Source organism: Haemaphysalis longicornis, unplaced genomic scaffold (assembly GCF_048455015.1).
Source record: "Haemaphysalis longicornis isolate Haplotype H1 unplaced genomic scaffold, Haemaphysalis longicornis Haplotype H1 scaffold_9, whole genome shotgun sequence".
Lineage (NCBI taxonomy): Eukaryota > Metazoa > Arthropoda > Arachnida > Ixodida > Ixodidae > Haemaphysalis > Haemaphysalis longicornis.
The window spans coordinates 31,009,531-31,030,591 of NW_027526460.1; the positions used below are offsets into that span (position 1 = coordinate 31,009,531).

The 21,061-nt window shown below is 47.4% G+C and overlaps 1 protein-coding gene across 1 annotated transcript in view; it reads left to right on the forward strand.

The window, feature by feature from the left end:
- Positions 1-21,061, forward strand: part of LOC144152979 (cubilin-like) — a 276,959-nt gene that overhangs the window by 86,427 nt on the left and 169,471 nt on the right. The window lies entirely within an intron of this gene.

Genomic DNA, 21,061 nt, shown 5'->3' on the forward strand with positions numbered 1-21,061 from the left:
TATTCCTTGACGTCCTACGACGCAAAAATATTTTACGGGAATCTTACCAGCCAATAGTAACTTCGACATTTGCGCATCCTTTTTAACCAAACTGCGTGTGTTTAAGCTGATTACGACAACTTAAGTGAACTTAAATGATTGTACAAACTTTGAACCTAGAAGGCGGGCGGAGGTGGTGGAATCGCCTAGGCTGTGCTGCTTATATGTATTCTTGCAGTCGCTCTAAATGTTTTCGAGGCGTCGCTTAACGCGACGGTTACGAATCTCCGCCATGTCGTTGGCTAGAGGCACTGTTGGTGCAGTTGTCTATGTGCCTAGCAGTTTCAGATGACCCGTGTAAATTAGGTTCGCTACTTTTGTATTCAGTATGCGTAAATAAGCAAAAACGGGGACCAATACACTTGATTGAAAGTTCTGTGTGCGAATGTATTTGGTGCTGCTAGCCGTGCAATCTCATTTTATTTTGAGTCACGTTGCGGAGCGGCATATCATCTGACCCTATCACAGTTCGGCTCTGGGCCTCCTCGATTTACCAGTCCCGGACGGTCCGCGGTCAGTCCGAAATCCCATAGGAATACATGGGAAAATGGAGCACCGGATCGCGTCTCGGGCAGTCCGCGGACGATCCGGTACTGATAATCGAGGAGACGCACTGCCTGGCGCGTAGCGTGCTGACAGTTCTCTGCTGTACTATCTTTCTTCCTCGACCGATAAGCGCTCACCCTGTACCATCGTACTTTACCCACTCTGGGAGCTCACCTGACAGAGTCTTCACACACGCGTTACGCGATTTTTTACGATTTGAGCCTCTTACCTTCACGCATAAAAGAATTGCCTGTAAAGGATGCTCTGCCACACGCAGGTAAGTATTGCGACGGAGAATTCAGAACGTTCTCAGGGGAGTCGAAAATTGCATACATGAGCGGTTTGCCTACATCTGCGACGCTGATGAGCTCCTCAACGAACATATGTGAAGATGGCGATATTTGGAACCTTGGGCAGCGTGCGCAGCAGACTTTCTGTTCAACATCACCTGCAAAGTTTTCTCGAACAAACAAATTTGCACCGAATTGCAGCGACTCGTTGCGGTAATTCAAACACGGCGGCAGCGGTCGTTCCTCCCTTTATAACCTGTTCGTAACCCATTATAACCTGCTTGATAATTTGAGGGGAGCTGTTGGAAACCTAGAGAACCGTGCAGGTTGGCCCGCCTGGCAAGCAGAGCCGCCGTTCAACATGGACGCTGTTAAGCCGACAACCTCGCGGGCGCACGACCGTAGAGACACGCTCATACAGGCAGGGCAGAAAACCGGAAAGCTAAGAAGAGGGCAAGGTGTTAAGTGGCACGTGTCACGTGACACGTGTACGCCCAGGCAAACGGGCTCGTGAAAACGAATATCATTGTCAGCCTATTTGTGCCCGCTGAAGGATGAGGCGGGAGTTGAAATATAGGAAGACCATCAACTTGACGGAGGAATGAGATAAGAAAATTCCGAGCCAAAGAGCGGACTAGGGCGTCGAAAGACAGGAACAGTCAGAGGAAAATGGGAGAGCCCTTCGCTATGCAGTGTCACAAACGGGCTAAAGATGATGATTACCGTGACGATGATTGCAGTGAGGATGGTGATGGCGATGATTATGATGATGCATGATGAAGGAGTCTCCATAGGGTTTACACTGCTCTTTCCGAATCTATTCCTTCCAACCAAACTTCCTTATCTTATCACCCAATTGAGTAATCTGCCCACCGCTCTTCTAGTATCGTCTCTCGGTACCCATCCTTAGCAACACATGACCAGCCCAACTCCACTTTTTAAAGCGAGGATGTCCTCCACCCAAATTTCCTCCTTAAGCGAAGATTCTTGATAACGAGGGGTTATTTCTTGAAGCAATCACCTGCCTTATCCCCAGCTTCTCTGCGATACAAAACTAAGCAACATATAGCTGTATATCAAGTAGGAGGAAAGCTTTCACGACCCCTTGACAACGTATCGGAGCCTTCTCGATAGCTATGAACCGTTAGGTTCACCCCATAGCGCTGCCTTGTGTTGTTGGTTCGTAGTGTCGACCGTTCCGTTGACCTATGGGCCTGTGAGTTGCCTGCGATTGTCCTTCTCTCGTCTAGAATTTTTAGGATACTATTACGTTGCCACGAGTGTACTTTATTAAATATAAGTTGCCATGGTCCAGCTAGGTTTTTCTTCGCACTCAGTAAGCCGACTTTTGCTTCCCGTGGTAATGAAACGATCGGTATCACCACTTTAGCATACCTTGATACAGCAAAAGATAGCCTTCTTGCGCTTGATAAGTGCTGGATGTAATACGCTACAGAAGAGTTTTCACAAACTACAGCACCCTACCCTTTCTTATTACTGCGCTCATTATTTAAAACCAAAGTTGATTGATTTTGGGTTTTTAACGCGCCGACGCAACGCAGGCGATGAAGCGCGTCGTAGTGGAGGGCTTCGGATTAATTTTCACCCCCTGAGGATTTTTAACGTGCGCCGAAATCTCGTACACACGGGCGTTTGTGCTTTTCGCGTCCATCAGAAAAGCGGCCGCCGCGGCCGGGAATTGAACCCGCGTTCGATTCCCGAGTTAAAACCGAAGTTCAATGGAGGACTGAAAATTGCATACTTTCTCATCTCACGGCCTTATCTTTAAGAAAGCATTGAAAGTAATTTATTTCGCATTTGTGATAAAAAGTTTAAAATGAAGGCGTCGAAAAGGACATTCAAAGAACGTAAGATTATGGCTGAAAACTGAGCCGGATTTCAAGCGCATTGACTAAAGCAAGGTAAAGGAGCCCTTTATTTCAGGCGGCGACAACACCTTCTTTAAGGACATTCACGTGAACATAGACAACGTAGTCAAACCAATTGTCATACCCAAACAGAAATCCCAGAAATGCGGCAACCTCCCACGCAGGCTTCTTCACAGCCTTCCCCGGCGCCGGATTTTCACCACTCCACACACTTTCTCTGTCCACCACCACCGTAAACGAAAAGGAGAAAAAAAAAAAAAAAACGCGCATGGCATCCGCAGCTCGAGCGATTTGCCAATCGCGTTTAGCGCGCTCGGAACGAGAGCTTTCCCCTAAAAAAGCCCGAGACACCCTATCCGTCAGTTTCCTCCCCGTCTCCCTCCTCCGTTCCCCCGAGTTATCGGCGACGCTGGCGCAGGCTTCGATCGCGGCGGGAAAAGGACGTGCGCCCCGTGTTTACCTTCGGCAGCGTTCGCTTACGGGTCTCCGGCGACCTCGGCGCGTCGCTCGGAACTGTCGGCGAGACGACTGGCTGCTGCGACCAGCGGCTATGGCAGTGCTCCGCTTTCGCGCTGCATCGCGGCCTGTTTTCCTTTCACTCCAATCTGCGCCGTCACTGCTTTTCCTAGAGCCACCCGCACCTTCACTCGCACGCTTTCACACCACAAACACGTCACATCAGCGCTCCCGTTCTCGCTTCCTCTTCTTGGGGGGTTTCTCGTTTTCTTTCGGGGAAGCGTTGCTTATTGTTTGCACCAGCGGGATGGCGGAAGAATTGGAAGAGGGGGATGGAGGAGCAGGAGGAAGAGGAGGAGGCTTCGGCTATCGGCCGGAAAAGCGCTGGGAGGGAAAAAAAGCTGGCAGGCACGTATCCCGGCGGCTGCAGCGACACGCGCGCGTCGACAAGCGCTGACGAGGTGGGAGCCACCGCTACGAGGAAAAAAAAAGCCGCGCGTAGGGAACGGTAGCCGGCACGCCGGAGGTAAACGAGCTGGGCAAACGAGAAGGGGCTTCGGGCAAACCACGTGTCCCGTGTTCGCGATTGAATGCGCGCACACATACGAACGAACGATCGCACATACATACATACATACATACATACATACATACATACATACATACATACATACATAAATACATACATACATGCATACATGCATACATACATACAGGCATACATACATACGTGCATACAGGCATACATGCGTACATACATACAGGAATACATACATGCATACATACATACATACGTACATACATACATAGAGGCATACATACATACATACATACATACATACATACATACATACATACATACATACATACATACATACATACATACATACAGGCATGCAGGCATACATGCGTACATACATACATACATACATACATACATACATACATACATACATACATACATACATACAGGCATGCAGGCATACATGCGTACATACATACATACATACATACATACATACATACATACATACATACATACATACATACATACATACAGGCATGCAGGCATACATGCGTACATACATACATACATACATACATACATACATACATACATACATACATACATACATACATACATACATACAGGCATGCAGGCATACATGCGTACATACATACATACATACATACATACATACATACATACATACATACATACATACATACATACATACATACATACATACATACATACATACATACATACATACATACATACATACATACATACATACATACATACATACATACATACATACATACATACATACATACATACATACATACATACATACATACATACATACATACATACATACATACATACATACATACATACATACATACATACATACATACATACATACATACATACATACATACATACATACATACATACATACATACATACATACATACATACATACATACATACATACATACATACATACATACATACATACATACATACATACATACATACATACATACATACATACATACATACATACATACATACATACATACATACATACATACATACATACATACATACATACATACATACATACATACATACATACATACATACATACATACATACATACATACATACATACATACATACATACAGGCATGCAGGCATACATGCGTACAGGCGTGGACTTAATATTCCGGATCACGGGAGCGCGTGGCAAAAGCCACCGATGCGCACTCTGGAGGCCTGGCGCCTGTTGAGACCGGTACGGCGCGCGTGCGCGTCCTTTTTTACTCGCAGGCAGGCTGATTTTCTCGCTTCCTGCAGCGGGGCTGCGATGGTCACTGCAGCAGCGCAGAGCGACGCCTTTGTAGCATTTCTTTCATCCCGACGGAACGTTTGCGGCCTATTATGACGATTGCGCCGGCTTTGGCGCAAGTGCTCCTCGAGTCCTAATAAATGTTTACGCGGATTGTTTTGTTTGGTATGTTTCTGTTTGTGCTTTATGGTGCATGCACGCTTAGGCTAGCGGCTTGCGAACGGCGTCGTCAAACGAACTATGTGTGAAGTACAGTAACAGGGTGCTGCTGTGCTATCGACAACAAACTTCCAGCGAGATGAATGGCGAGCCTTTATTCAGTTTATAATGCATACTACGCGACCACTGAACTAGTCTTTCAGCTCGCTTTCCGCTGCCGATAATACAGGAAATTTTTAAGTATATTAAAATTAATTATCTCGGTTTTCTTTTTTGCTGTCTACTTCCTTACTTAAAAATGATCCCAAGACGTGCTCACTTATTTGTCTGTTCGTCCTGCACATCAGCATTCGTTAAGAAGGGCACCTCGGGTTACAATCGCAGAACGCCATAAGAATATCCGCTACTTCTAGAAGGCATTCCTCAAAAATAAATTTGCGGGCCTACTAAGAGGTCGACGGATACTGTTGGCCTAGCAGTTCATGCCTACAGGGATTAAGAAGGCCGGCTCGCAGGTGGCCAGCAGGGCGGAAGGGCAAGGCCTAAAACAGAAGAGAAGGACAAGATGATTGTTGCTACAGTGGTTGAAGACCCGCTGCTTAGTGCCAAATAAATACGGGATGCCCTAAGCGAATAATCTGACGGCATTTTTCGATTGGAACCCGAGGTGCCATTTTGACAAATACCGAAGGACAGAGCGAACAGAAAATATATAGGAGTATATTTCTTTGAACAATTTTAAGTAAAGATGTATAAAAGAATATAAAACCATTTCTTTTACAAACCTTGCAATATTCCTACTTTAGCGGCAGCGGAAAGCGTGCTGAAAGAAAAGTTCAATGGTCAAGTAGCATACAAAATAAATACGATGAATAAAGGCTTGCGATTCATCTCGCCGGCATTTCGTTGTCGATAGCAAGGCACCCTGCGATTCTGTTTCATACACGCTTCATTTGGCGACGCTGTTCGGGAGTCGCGAGTCTTTCGTTGTATAAACGATAAAGCACACATAAAAATGCCAAACAAAACATTCCGCGTAAGTAATTATCAGGACGAGAGGAGCACTTCTGCCAAAACCGGCGCATCGTCACATTACGCCGCAAATGTGCCTTCGGGATGACCGGAAGCTACAAAGGCGTCGCTCTGCCGTGCTTCAGTGACCATCGCAGCCCCGCTGCAGGAAGCGAGAATATCAGCGTGCCTGCGAGTAAAAAAGGATGCGTATGCGCGCCGGTCTCGACAACAGGCGCCAGGCCTCCAGAGTGCGCATCGGTGGCTTTTGCCACGCACTCCCATGGTCCGGAATAAGTCCCCGCCTGTACGTACAGCCGTGAGCTGAAGTAAACGGACCACTGGAGCGGTGGTCAAAACTAATCGCTGCGCCGTCTGGTTGCGCGGCGCCTGCTGTCGAGACAGCGCACAGCGCAGGCGCGGCGTAGCAGTACAGCTACAGCACAGATCGCTCGCTTCTTCGCGATTGTCTCACGCTCCGATCAATTGACGCTAGGGGAACCATAGAGTTTCATACTAATATACTAGAGGGAAATCTGGCGCTGCATTCGCGGGCCGCCGTGGGCGGCGCCATTGCAGCTAGCGACGTTCCTCGCCTCCTTGGCTTGGTTAGCCACATGGCTTCTTTTTCGTCTTGGAGCCAAAAGGGGTAACATTGTTTTTTTGTTCATCTCGCATGAAGCTTCTAAATAATCCCTGACAAATAAATCTTTCTGGAACTTTAATTTTATAATAATAAAACAAATTTTATTAATCTGCGACAGTATAATTGTTGCATTTTTGCAGCCAAAGCCAACTTTTGAGCCTGTTCATGAGCCATGCCAAGGACAAGTGGAACGTGCCTGCCCGGTACATGACGGCACGCTCGCTGAAGCGCGGCTTCCCTAGACGGTGGCGCCAGATTTCCCTCTAGTGTATATTAGTATGAAACTCTATGAGGGGAACCCCGCTGCCCTTTTGCTGTCTGCTGGTCAACACACCTGTGGAAACGGCGCGCTGGCGCAATCGGCGGCAATGTGGCTCCGCTGGAAGAGTTGACGCGCCCGTGATTATCTCGTGCTTGAAGCTTCTTTTTTTAGATGCGACGCTGAGGAGCATCTCTTGCCGGCGGCCCTGTCCTGCGTGCGTCCGTCGTCCGCGTCTGCACAGCTGCGTCTCTCCTCCGCTCGCCTCCTCTCCTCTCTCCGATAGCGAACACTCTCTCCCAACATATGCGGTCACGCTGCGCGTGGCGCTGCGCACTGTGCGCATGTGCAGTACTCTCTCTCTCTCCGCGGTCTCCTCTCCTTCGGGCGCGCTGCGCACAGAAGCGGAGTGCCGCGCTTCGGCCGGTCTCTCAGTCGACGGTCCTCCGCGGTTGCGCTTGCGCTTGCTCTCTTGCCGTACCCGACGATTGCTTGATGCGACGCCAATGGAACCCCCTTCCGCGTCGCATCACACCAGGGTTCCCTCGAGGGGAGGTGGGCGTAATTTTTTCTGCATCCCCCCCCCCCCCCGCGCCATTTATTGAAGCAGAAAATGAAGCAAAAAAAAGTCATTGTGCAGTCGAAGAAAATAATACAAAATACCATCTTTGTCGATTTTAAGGATACATGCGAAATTATAGCCTCCCGAGAATATCAGCGAACTCGAAAAATTATTGATGCTAACCTTACATGCTAAGGTTTTGATAAATACTGGTGTGTTTAGGTATTTACTGCATTGCTTTATGAAACTTCGTTTGCTGTATGCGGAATATGTGCCGTTTCACAATTGCTCGGAAAAATCCAGCTTCGCAATTTTTTCAAGATCGAGGCAGCGACACATACATTTAATGTTCAAAAACTATATTGCGATATGAGATACCATTGAACCACGCCTTAAATGCCCAGCGGCTTTTGAAACGCATGCAAACTAAATTTTTCGATTCTATTTATTTGCAATTGAAAACATTATTGACAGTTCTTGCGCACTTCTGTGACACGAGTTGAAATTGAAGGATTTGATCCAAAGGGGGGTCGTTCAGTCGATGATTGAAGATAAAAAGGTTGCTAGCTTATGGTCGACGGCATGCGTCAAACAAACGACGGAATACTTCAAAACAGCCAAATTTATTTACGTGTATTATTTTACAAAGCATGGCACAGGGCCGTCGTTTTCAGGGGGGGAGGGGGGGGGGTGTCTGCGGCTGTGAATACATCGTTCCACTGAACATTTCTAGCTCGTAAAGTGCATTATTCAAAAACCATTACAAATAAAACAATACTATGGTTGACTGATTCAACGGCCGCTACTCAATCACGGGGAGATTTACCTCAGTCGGCCACACCGATAGTTAGCAGTCGCAGTTTGAACATGATAACAAGAAGGTACTGCTTCCGCACCCTTTCTAGCAGCCTCACCAGGTTCGCCGAAACGACTGTGAAAATCGCCTTACAGCATCCACATTTCTGCCTGCTGGGATAATTCCAAGGTTCATCGATCACACAAAAGTAGGTTAATGGCCGACTAGAAATTATTCCTTTAGATTCTCGAGCTACTTTGGTTAATACCTTCGTAAAAATGGGAAAAATTCGTAAGCCGTTTTTGACATATCCTACATCTTATTACCTTAAGTTTATTAAACTTCGAAACAAAGGTACATGGAACCGTCAGCTTCGCTGGATGCATTCATGCTATCAATGAATAAGTGGGTCACTATTTTTGCCTTTTGGTTTTGATAGCTTCGAAGCAGTTAATAAATGTTCCGAAAGCAAGATATACTGGGTTTCACCTAACCAATCACCCGTGTGGTATTTCTTTTTGAGCCGTTGAATTTGTGGGAAACATACGAACTGCCCCAAGCACGCACACACGCACCGACACATTGGTCACAAAAAAAGCTGCTATGCTCGACTCGCTGGGTGTCCTTAGCTAAAACATGGGTGCTATAACGAGGTGTGATGTGAATAATTGCGGGATTTGGTGATGGGGCTTAAAGGGACAGACAACCGATTTTTGTCGCGTATATGTTCTCTAGCCCATATGAAAGCCAGCGTTTTATATAGCCCGGTAACCACAATGAATTTGTAAACAAATCAGTGGAAATAATTATAATTTGGCAGCAAACTTCCTGAAATCGGAAGGGTGGCGGTTCGTAGCGTCGAAATTTGGCACTACAATATGTGTTCCTGTCACGTGACCTGCAAACCTAGCAGCTACTGTAACTGCTGAAACGTTTATTTACGTATTGAAAATCTTTTAACACAAGTATTTGTACAAGGTTAAATTGTATATGTATTTCTAAACATTATTTTGAAAATTCTAAAGACACGCCGCCCGCCGCCGCTGGGTTGCTCTCAGTGTGGCTAACTGAGCCACCATGCCCAGAATCCACGGCAGCGTTCAGTAAACAGTCCCAGTGAAGGAGCTTTGACGATTCTGACTGAGGCATAGGCGTTTGTTCTGCCGAAACATTTGATTTCCGTTTCCAAATACGCCAACGGCAGCTTAAAAAAAAAAAAAAAACGTCGCGCCCGGGGAGAATAGAACTTCCCACCTCCACAACGTGAAGCCAGATTCTACCTATCGTCTATCCCAATAGATGGCGCATTCGTGCACAATATACCGTTGCATTAAAAACACATGACGGTATAGGAAAGCCTGCGATTCAAACTTTTTTTAGCTGGGGACAAGTTTTCAAATATCGTTTTTCATTTCGCATACAGACAAAAGTATGTTGCCGAGCTACTCTATGTCATGGTTGCCAGCATCATTTTTCGGAGGGACACATACGGCTCGCAGATCTAAAAACGTCGATATAAAAAGTTCTAGGGCGTTATCAGCAAAACCGTTTCTCGTCAAGGTGCTTTAAGTGATGCCCTTTCATTTGGGATAGAGAATATATACTCGATAAAAATCGGTTATCTGTCCCTTTAAGGGGTTCTGGCAGCTAAATAGGATAGAATTCACTGTAATGTGATCGGAAGCCTGTTTCAGTAGGGGACAAGTTTTCCCTGCATCAGGTGCAAATATATCAAAACAAGCAAAAAAGCCCGTACACCATCTTGAGTTAAGAGAAAGCACCCACGTTGGTTGGCCATTTTTTTTTCGGATGTATTTACTGCAATGCTTTCACGCTGCGACCTTGTGATACCGAAGAATAAAAAAAGGCTACGAGCCCAACGCAGACACAGCACGCTATATGTGGCAACGTAGCACCTTTGTCGCATATCAGGTGAGTCGCATCGTTTCCATTGATAGGGCGGTGCCCGGCAGTGTTCCTCTACCTGCGCGGTGTGAATCACCTGGCGCTGATTTATCGAAGCAAGAAGCAGTCGCGAAGAAGCGAGCGATAGCGGCATGTGTGCTGTACTGCTAGGCCGCGCCTGCGCTGTGCGGGGTATCGACAACAGGCGCCGCGCAACCAGACGGCGGAGCAATTAGTTTTGGCCACCGCTCCCGTGGTCCGTTTACTTCAGCTCACCGCTGTACGTACACCCGCCGCGGTGGCTCAGTGGCTAAGGCGTTGTGCTGCTGAGCGCGAGAACGCTGGTTCGATTCCCGGCCGCGGCGGCCGCTTTTACGACGGAGGCGAAAAGCAAGAACGCCCGTGCGTACGAGATTTCGGCGCACGCTGAAGATCCCCAGGTAGTCTAAATTAATCCGGAACCCTCCACTACGGCGCGCCTCATCGCCTGAGTTGCGTCGGCGCCTTAAACCCTACAATCAACCACGTACGTACGTGCACCCTTTGTCAAAATTTTCAAAGCCAATCCTAAGCCACACAAAAGACCACGAAGGATTAAAAAAAATAAGCCTAACTTTTAAACGTGAGCAAGTTATTTTATGATAGTAACAAAGACGGGTGTTTTCTCTAGCTTTCCGACATAAAACGTTTCAGCCTAGCTCGGGACGTAAGCTTGTACGTTGAATTTTTTTTTTCGGCCTGTGCAGTTTGGGCATGGTATAAAAAATTTTGACACTGACTGTACGTCCAAACGTTGCTTGGCTTGCCTAACCACTCAGCTTTTTCGGCACCTTTTCCTTTCCTCCCCGAGGTGTGCTTGGTTTGTGCGAAGCATGCTTCCCGCTTTAGATTGCTTAATTATTAGTTGCACCTACTAACCAGCTAATTAAATATTTATTCTTTGTTATATTCGTAATCTTTTCGAAAGCAAGGCATTTAAGAGCCGGGGCCAGTATACTCTAGCTACTCAGCTGGCTGGACGGCGCGCTGCTTGTAATTATTAGCGCGAAGCTGTATATGCTTAAGCGAAACGTCCGTCCGTGCCAGCAAGAGAGCCCTCCGCAGGGAAGAGTACGCATGCGCGAAAAAAAAAAAAAAAAGGAGTTAGGAGAGAGGTGATGAAATGTGTAGGTCTTTCACCTCGGAGTAACACGTGTTCACGAGTCCCAGGGTTTCCAGGTCCTCAGAAGGAAAAGTCGCCGGGAAATTGCCAAAAGTAGACGACAAAGTCGGCACCTCAAAACGAATGTTTGAAAAGGAGCCAGAAAAGTCGCTATTTTCAGCAAGGCGATGCCAGCAAGTACTTTTTGATTACCTTCGCGGAAAAAAAAAATGCAGAAATTACGAGGAGTATAAAACCGTATAAAAGATTTTGTTCGTTTTGCTGTGGTGCAAGAAAGCGACAGCGGTTGACGACTGTCTACAAAAAAGCTTAATATGCAAATTTAGGTAAAGCATTCGAAGAATAACAAGGCCTCAAAACGGGCGCTCGCTGCAAACCATGTTTTATCACTTTCGCTGCCTCTTTACATTTCCGCGCCTATTGTCATACCCACTTCCCACCACTCTGCATGGAATCTCAGCACTTTAACCGACGGCGTTGGTTAACTATTCATACGACATCAGATGCCGGATACTAAAAAGAGCAAGGCAAATATCTATTTGTGCCGGCAAGTAGCGCTGTATGGTGGTGTGTTTGAGTGACTGATTCGTCTAGACTTCGCCAGAATGCTGTCATTTGCATGAAAGTTTGTTCTGTTTCGTTTGCTCTCGTTTGTCTCCACTGCTGACGCGCACTCAAAAGTCATAAAGGCACTTTTTGCGGGAGGTGGCGCGTCCGAACGGCCCGGAAATATATGAAATCAGCAATGCTCAAAGGATCCAGAAAGTCGCCACGTCACCACACTAAAGTTTCCGCCGCCACGATTCTTGAAAAGTCCCCAGTGTGGCGACAAATCGCCAGATCTGGCAACCCTATTCAGAATCACGACGTACACGTAGTACACGCACTCTCGAAGCGTCAGCGTGGAGTGCACACGAGCCAAGTGAGGGAGCCAGAGCAGAGGAAAGGTCTTTTCCTTTCGCAGCGTGGGTGTGACCGTAGTGCAGACTGCGGGGAGCGCGCACGCGCAAAGTGCGGGGAAGAGAGGGGAGGAGGAACGTCGCGTACGAAGAACGGCCAGAAGGGCGCCGCGAACAGAGCTGGGAATCCGCTTGTCACCGCCGTGCCGCAAAGAATGGGGAAGATCGAGCCCGCAACGCCGAGCGCAAGCTTCACCGCTAAGCCAACCCAGCAGTGCGTCCATTGATGGCGGTGTTGCAAGAGAGAGAAAGAGAGAGAGAGAAAGAAGTGTGGTTGATTCCTCTGTCATAGTAATCGGTAAAACACGAAAGTGAAATGTGCAGCAAAATCTGCAGCTGAGCGTGATCTGCGGGTCGGCGCCTGTCTTGTGGGTGTGGTTGGCGAGCGAAGTCTTGCTGGCGGGTCGCTTCGGCAAAGGTGTACTGGCGTCATTTCCGTGACCGATATGACGTCAGTGAAATCTTGGTGCATCCCGGCATAAAACACTTTCCTGATAAAATGTAAAATCCGAAAACGAACAACCCAAAGTATAAGATCCTCTTTAGTACCAAAGGTAGCTTCCCCGCAGGAAGACCCTGTGTGCAGGGGTGCACCCTTTACAGGTCGCTTGCTTCGTTGTACCGTCATATCCGTCACTTCCGTGACGGATATGACGTCTTCGAAATCTTCGTGTATCCGGAATAAAACACTTACGTGTTAACAGAGAGATGAAGCCGCAAGGACGACATTTAAATGAACATTGTAACAAACCCAAGTCAGACGTGACCGTGCTTTCATTGGTCGTCATTAAGGGACGAATGGAGCTACACATAATTGCGTAACACAGTTCAGAAACACTTTTTAATAACCCGCGTAATAATCCCGAAGATAAACACTGTGGCTGCCTCTATTCATCTTTGCTGGCCAACTATCTCCACAGGGTGCAAGGGCCAAACATTTTAGAGAGCAAATAAATGGGCTGTCCTTACTGATCCATAGCGATTCCCAGTGAACACGAGTGTTTAGCAGTGCCCCTACCGGAAGAGCAGATGGCGTGGGAAATAAGTGTTCTGCGCCTTCAAGCAATACAAAGGCGGAAAAGCGTGAAATTGCAGCGGCATCCTGCCCACTGCGGAGTCGCCGGCGATGTAGCAGCTGATAAAGCGGCCTCATCGGCATACAGCCTCTCTTTTTAAGTGCTGCCAATTTCATTCCCATTTGGAAACTTCCAATCTCTGTGATTGCCTGGAAAATGCAGTCTTCAATCTGGGTTAACGCAAGATAGCATAGGATCATCTGCGCCTAAATGACCCCCAATGTATCTTGAAGATGCCTTGCGGGCTGAGCAAGTGTACAAAAGCCTTCTTAAAACGACTGTAGTTGAACGTGGCTTTCACGAGGCGATCACACTCTTCAAAATTCGGAAGAGATTGTTAATCTACATGCGACACACGCGAAGGCATCACACATGTCGTCTGCGCATTCTCAAATTTTACGGTGCCCAGGTAGACACCGTTAAGACTCCGTGTAGGTCCTATGACGTTGCACTTTATATGAGGGAGGTTTTAAGTTTGTGGGGGGTTTTAGGTCTGTGGCCCGATCCAAATCAGGCTGCACGGGAGGGGGGGGGGGGAGGAGCTCTTTTGACGTTTTCGCGGAGCACAGGTCTGATGAAGTTTTGTCAGGAACTTTATTCCAATACCGAGTGGGTGTGACGAAATTGTGAAGGAGAAAGACAAGGACGCCGACCACAAGTTAGTTTATAAGAAACCAACGTTTCAGCTCCCACACGAAAGCTTTGGTCACAGTCACAAGATTGTGACCGAGGCTTCCGTGCGGGAGCCGAAACGTTAGTTTCTTTTAAACTAACTTGTGGTCGGCGTCCTTGTCTTTCTTCATCAAAATGCATCCCGAAAAGACGGGCTTCCGTCACATCCTTGACTTCGACGAAATTGTGTGCGCATCATTCAAAATCCTGTCACTGTTATTGTAATTATTTCTTTTTCGTTGAATCCGGCGTTGCAAACTAGGCGCAGCGGTTCGGCTAACATCGCCTCCAACCTCAAGCACACGCTCTCGCTCTCTGTTCTCGTAAAGTATTCATGAACATCCAGACCTTTAATACGTGGCAAGAGAGCAGTGGCTAAGGCAGCCTGATACTACGCGAAAGGGGACAGTGGCCAGCGCAGCGGTGGACAGGCAACGGTGATGGTGTCTTTCATGGCGGCTGTACAGAAAAAATGTTTGCGTACAGGGCGTTTCATGGACGTAGTAAAAAACCTTACCATCCCTTCCTAAACAAAGTTGTAAGAAGCGCGAAAGATTTCGCACATCAAAACTGCGTCTAAACGTTTGCTAAAAGTTAATCCAATCTTCGCTGAAAGTGCGTCCAATCGATCATCAATCCTTCAAAGACCCAAATCGCAAACGAAAGAACGAACCCACGCGACGATTTTTCGCGCACTAAGTAAACGCATCCACGAACGATCTATATTTATACCGATACGTGGTTTACGGTCGATGCTTGTCTTGGCTCATCTGGAACCGTTCTTTTTACGCGAATTTCAAGTAACGGTTTTGACACAATAGAAGCCCCGTTTTGCGCAAGCCCCGTGTGTTTAGAGATCTCGTCAGAGCTTTTCGGTCGACCAACCATTCTATGGGGAAACGCATTAGATTTTCGACAGAATGCCATCGGTCACACTAAGAAAGCTGTCGCTTTAAAACGCCCACCTTGTTTTGAAGATGTCGCGTTATGAAAGACAATGACTTGTACGACTTTCTCCTTCTCCAATTATACAGAATACAAATACACAATAAAGACACATTTCCGTACGATAGTACTACCTTGCACGAGAACTCAATTTGTCATGAAACGAGACACCACGAACGCTGGCGTATAAAATCTGCCCGCATAAATAACGGTCTCCACACTCAATCGCAGAGTTTGTCTTTATCACTCACCAAACAAGATTTTGACAGCCCATCAATCCGTTCTATGTGTTAACCCTACTGAGCATGTTTGACGATTCGTCATAAACGCCCCGATTTCAAGTAGGTGCTTTAAAGAGAAAAAATATTGTAGTTGTATTATTTCTTCTGTTATTGTCGATTTGCTTTTTTTGCGTTTTTTTTTCTGTAATGCCCTGCTGTTAGTACAGTAATACCTCGTACACTCGAGCTCGCATATCTCGAAAAGTCGGCTAAGTCGGAATTTTCCGTGGCACCGAACCTATACGTCCCATGTATTTGTTGCCCTTTATTTCGAAGCATTTTTGGGCCAAGCTGCGGATATCTCGAAATCTTGACTCAGAGGGGCACGAAAAATTCGCCGCCATGAACCGTTTCACAAGATTGGTGCGGCGCTGCCGCACCTAAGTCCCTCGATATTTTTTGTCCTTTAGCAACGCCTACCACAAAGCCGATGTTTTCCCCGAACGTGAAGTCTGAGCCTAGAGGCATATCAAATTCGTCAAGCAACCCTGTGGCAAGTCATGTGCCGCTAGAGACATGCGCAGAGGTACAGCATAGAAGATACAGGTGTGTCGTGCGGGGAAAAACCCAATGGAGAGCGCGGCTTCCTTTTGCGATGAAAAAAAAAAAATGGATGGAGCGCAGGCGTTCCCTGGAGAATTCCTGCTGCAGCCAACGCCACCTATAAGTTTTTAAACCAAACTCCGCAGTTAATTTGATGGTTTTATAAACGTTTATGCCACAAAGCGAAAAAAATAAGACTATTTGAGGTAATAAATAAGGATTTATGAAACAAAACAGGACTTCTGAAGCCTTTTTCGCAAATAAATCGATATTCCATGGCAATTCACGCAACATTGCCTATCTCAAAATATTTACCGGTTTTCACTACTTCGAGTTAACGAGGTATCACTGTATATTCGGGGGCAGGAGCACAGTCAAGCTGCGAGTACTGCAGCTTTTTTACCCGTATTTTCAGCTACTGTACATCATTGGAAATAAACTTCAAATTCAACTCATTTCGTGTCGAAGTGACACATATGCGACAACACGCGCCGCGGCCGCCGAAAGGATGGGACTAATTTCGACCGCCCGGAGTTCTTTAACTAGCGCCTAAATATCGACGTTGCTTAAATTAACGCCCAGCCGTTCATTACAACGTGACCTCAAGTTCAAGTCCTGTTGCCCGAATCCCCAATTTAAACTTGAACCCAGGTCCATTCGACTTTCGCCTTGGCTTCCTTATATCCTAATTACCTGTTCCGCATTTTTATCTTCCGCCAGTACTGTTGGATTTTCTGTAGTAAAGGGCGATACATGCAAAAAAGAGACCAATATTAATTCCCTCATTTTTGTTTCTTCCAATCAAACTTCGGGAGCTATGACACTCGAATCGCCACGGGGACGGTATACCGGGGTTCGTTAAGTTCGAAGCGGGAAAAGACGGCCGTATTTCACTCGCGTTAGAGCGGCCGAATGAGGTTTCGGGGCTCCGCGCTTCTGTGGGCTCCGGCAGGACCATCCCCCTGAGCAGCGCGAGACCCTTTAGAGAGCAATGCGATGAAGCCCGCGTGGAACTGGCCGGCAGCCTGGCGCTGATGGCGGACTCATTACGCACTCGTCGCTATTTTTGAATGCGTCGGCGCCACTGGATGGGACAGCCACAACGGGAAATCAATTCGGCCTTCTTCGCTCGGAAGCTAGGGAAGAAAAAAAAGGTGCAAGTATGCATACACGACGTCATTAACTGCGTAGTGGACACGACGACGGCGCGGCAGAAACTAAATCCCTTAGCGCTGAGTCACAGAGTCGTGGAAAAAAAAAAAAAAACTCGGCTTATAGTTCTTTTAGGTACTTTGGTACTTGTCAGCTTAATGGGTGACGTGAGGAGGCGGCCGGTGGTAGTCATTTCACGTAGGTCTAGCTAATCCCGCAAAAGGAGTCATGTCGGAAGACAGGACACGCTTTTTACATCTTGCTGTTTTGCTGAAGGTAGGGGACAAAAATAATTTTCCATTGTCACCACGTGTTAAGGCAGCAGCAAGAAAGTTCCACATTTTTTTTAAAGGAGGCACACGCAGGATTACAGCAAACTTCAGAAGTAAAAACGTTCCGCGCTTTTTTTTTATCTATGAAAGTGCCCTATGCGTATGTATCGCCAAGTCGACTAGGTGGGGACAGGAAAAGCCTGGCGAGTGTCACGGTGAATGTTTTACAGCGCAAAGCTGGCTCGTGGCTCCCGCGCGTGACTTTAGTCGCACGGTGATCCACTGGTTGCGCTGCGTTAAACAAAAGCAATATTCGTGGCAGGTATTGCCGTGCATGCTCGTGGCCGTGGGCACTGTACATAATAGGAGAGCTGAATCCGCTCACCAAGAGCGGGCGGCAAGCTTAAGGGTTTCGCGTTTGAATAGCCGGCTAACGCTAGCGGTCAAAACGGCAGCCTTAGGACCAATTTATTTGTTAAATGAAGTTTATTTCTCTCTCTCTCCCTCCAACAGGCATGTCACAAAATATCACGTCCAGGTCTGCGTTCGTATACCGACAGTTCCAACATTTTGACATTTGTTGGAACTGCGTTTTTTTTTTTCAGACCTCGAAAGAATACAAGCCGTGGTAAAATACCGCTTGGTTTTCCCTACTTGTTTCTTCAATGACGAAACAATTGCCATAATTCAGTTAATCAAGCATTTTCTCTGTAACACACCGACTTCCCCGCTGCAACAGACTGCCTTTCCCTACTTATGACCCTTGTTACAATTCAGCGCACCGCTACCATGTGCGCGCGTGCTGCAAGTTTGGTGTAGTGCGGAGAAGCTTTGTGTGCTGCAGCAAAAGCCGCCATCAAACAAATTACGGCAAGCGGTGTCGTGTTGAGACGACCCTAAGAGCATACTCCGCTCACCGAGATATCCCTTCTCCTCTCTCTCAGAATCAACGTGCGCCGGCTATCACGAGAGCGGGAAAGGGTGTTCTGTGTGCGTGTACTGTGTTCGGGCTGTGCGCAAAGCGAAGGTGGCGGAACCTTTAACACTACTGTGTAGAACTTCCGCCCTTAGGGCGCCTCGAAGTGAGATCGCTTCCAGCCTCTGTAAGGACAAGTCGCTCTACCCGAGACATGCTGTTAAGCTCGCCAGTTTCTGTGTCGTCACTTTTCACCTCTAGCCACTCAGTAAAACTAAGTTTTGCTCTCGGCTCTTTGTCGGCAACACCAAGGCAGCTCTTCGCCTCGCCGCTCGTCCACCACACTACCACTACATGACGGAGGGGACGGAGCTCGTCGAGGGTACGCCTTCGCCGATGTAACACCCTCCACAACCCTTCCTCCATTTCAAGCAGCGTCACAACCGCAAATAAAACACCAACTTCCGCGCATCGATCATACCCGTCCACATCTTTTACGTGCCCAGTCATTCCGACGTATTGGAAAATGAACTTGTTGACCTTTAAGCAACTAACACAGCAACGAGAGGCATAGATGAGCACGGAAAAATCACTAAGCAGGTGATGCATTCCCCCTTAATACAATCATAGTCGCCTAGTGTGGCAGAATCCCCGGTCGACCAATCACTACAATACAGAACTATATTGATTAACCCCGAGTGTTTTGGACATTTCAAAGTATTTTCCGCCGCCTGGAAAACTGACCACATTGCAAGCCGGCAACGGACGCTTCCCGCACTATTTTCACCGCCTGAATTTAAATTTTAATTGCAGTGTTTTTGTGGACGCACTGCCTCATGTGTAGTGCATTACCTGAAGGAACGACGGAAGGAGAAGATAGTAAATGAAAGGCAGAGCGGTTAACCAGGGAACAGTCCGGTTGCCTACCCTACACAAAGGAAGTGGGAAAAGAGGGATTCAAAGAGAAAGAGAGGGTACTGAAAAGGCGACGCGTGGAGCCTGAGGGCAGAGAAGAAAAAGAGTAATGTAACTACAAAAACAAAACCACGGACGTTAATAGGGAGTAAAACGTAACAAGTAAACTGGCCAAAGGGGGCTGTTAGAGACTAGCACGTGACGAGGAGGAAGAAAAGACCATACGCTCTTGCATCCGCAGATCGAGCCCAGCAGAGTGTGCAACAGTATCATCATCATGGTAAATTTGTCAGTCATCGCCATTGAACCGTTCCATCGGGGTGTCTGACGGCTCGATTCTATGGTGGCTCAACTTGAACGAGGTGATCGCTCCGCAACAGGGCCAATGAAAGACGGTACACGGTGTCCCTAAAGTAGTACAGACAAGCTTGTGGCCCTTGAAAAACGATATATGCTTGCGTGGTCTTTTAAGACTGCGATGGGCAACGCCTGTGACCTAAAACAGTTCGCGCAGTTAATGGCTCGTTGTCGAGCTTCCGGGGTGCGTTTGATAGGTGCAGTCTCTGAGTTCCAAACTGGCCACAGTGACACAAGAGGTGTTCTGTTGTTTCGTCTGCGGCACACACGTCACAAGCAGGACTGTCAGCCATGCCGCTAGTGAAGGAGTATAAGCATTGGTGGAAGTGACTCCTATCTACAGGCGGCACAGTGGGGTGGCATCCGAGCGTGGCATGTCAATGGGTAAGTGGCACTGCAGGTCGGGGTCGAGCGAGTACAAGCGACAGTTTAAAAACTCTGGCGTATTCCGAAAAGCAAACCTGATTTTGCGTGCGATGGAGCGCAGTTACCTTGCAGCGTCATGGCGCCATGACGGGATGCAGACCAGAGGGGCACTTTCTTGGGCAGAATGAGCCGCTTTGTCAGCATGTTCATTCCCAGAAATGCCGCAGTGGCTTGGAAGCCATTGCAAAATAATATTATGTCCATCCCTGACTAGGAGTTCATAAGCTTTTGTTACCTAAAGGATCGCCTTAAAACAGGACCCTACACCATTCCCTTGAACTGCCGCACCAGAGATACTTCGTGGTCACACAGGAATTAAAATCCTCACCAACCTCGCGGACTACCTGGCTAGATATGTAACCGAAGTTTGACAGCCTCCCCTATCTTGTTCCTGCAAGTCTACTTCATCAGGCGACAAAGCCCATCCGCCGTACTGAAACTGATGCGGTACTAGCGGTACTATTGTGTTCTGCAGAGTGACGCAGAAGTGTGTGAATAATGGCGCATTTCCCATTGCCCACCATTTGCTACCAATGCTCTTTCATGCTCAGGCGGCATTCTTTCGTACTGTTACTTTAATCATAGCGCCGTTGCTTCGGGCACGCCCGACGCCCCTGAACGTTGTTTACCAATGTTCTGTCTTGCTCGCGCGAAATTATTTTGTTTTTCGATTTCACACTCCCACAGAATGACAGACGTGATATTGGGACCTGGCACACATAGCTCTCCAGGGCTAAAGTGTTCACGCCGCGGAGCGCTGCGACTCTTGCGTGAGGAACATATGCTGCAATTTGATTTTCACGGCGCGATTTTGGTGCCCTCGTTTCACTGCGCGCTCCTTGTGCTCTTTGCGCACTCGTCGCTTTGCCAACAGAGCAAGCGATACAATAACAGAGAACTACAGAGTGGAGAGGGCACGATGAGACAGCACCCGTCTAGACTGCATAGGCACACCACCCGCCTATGCA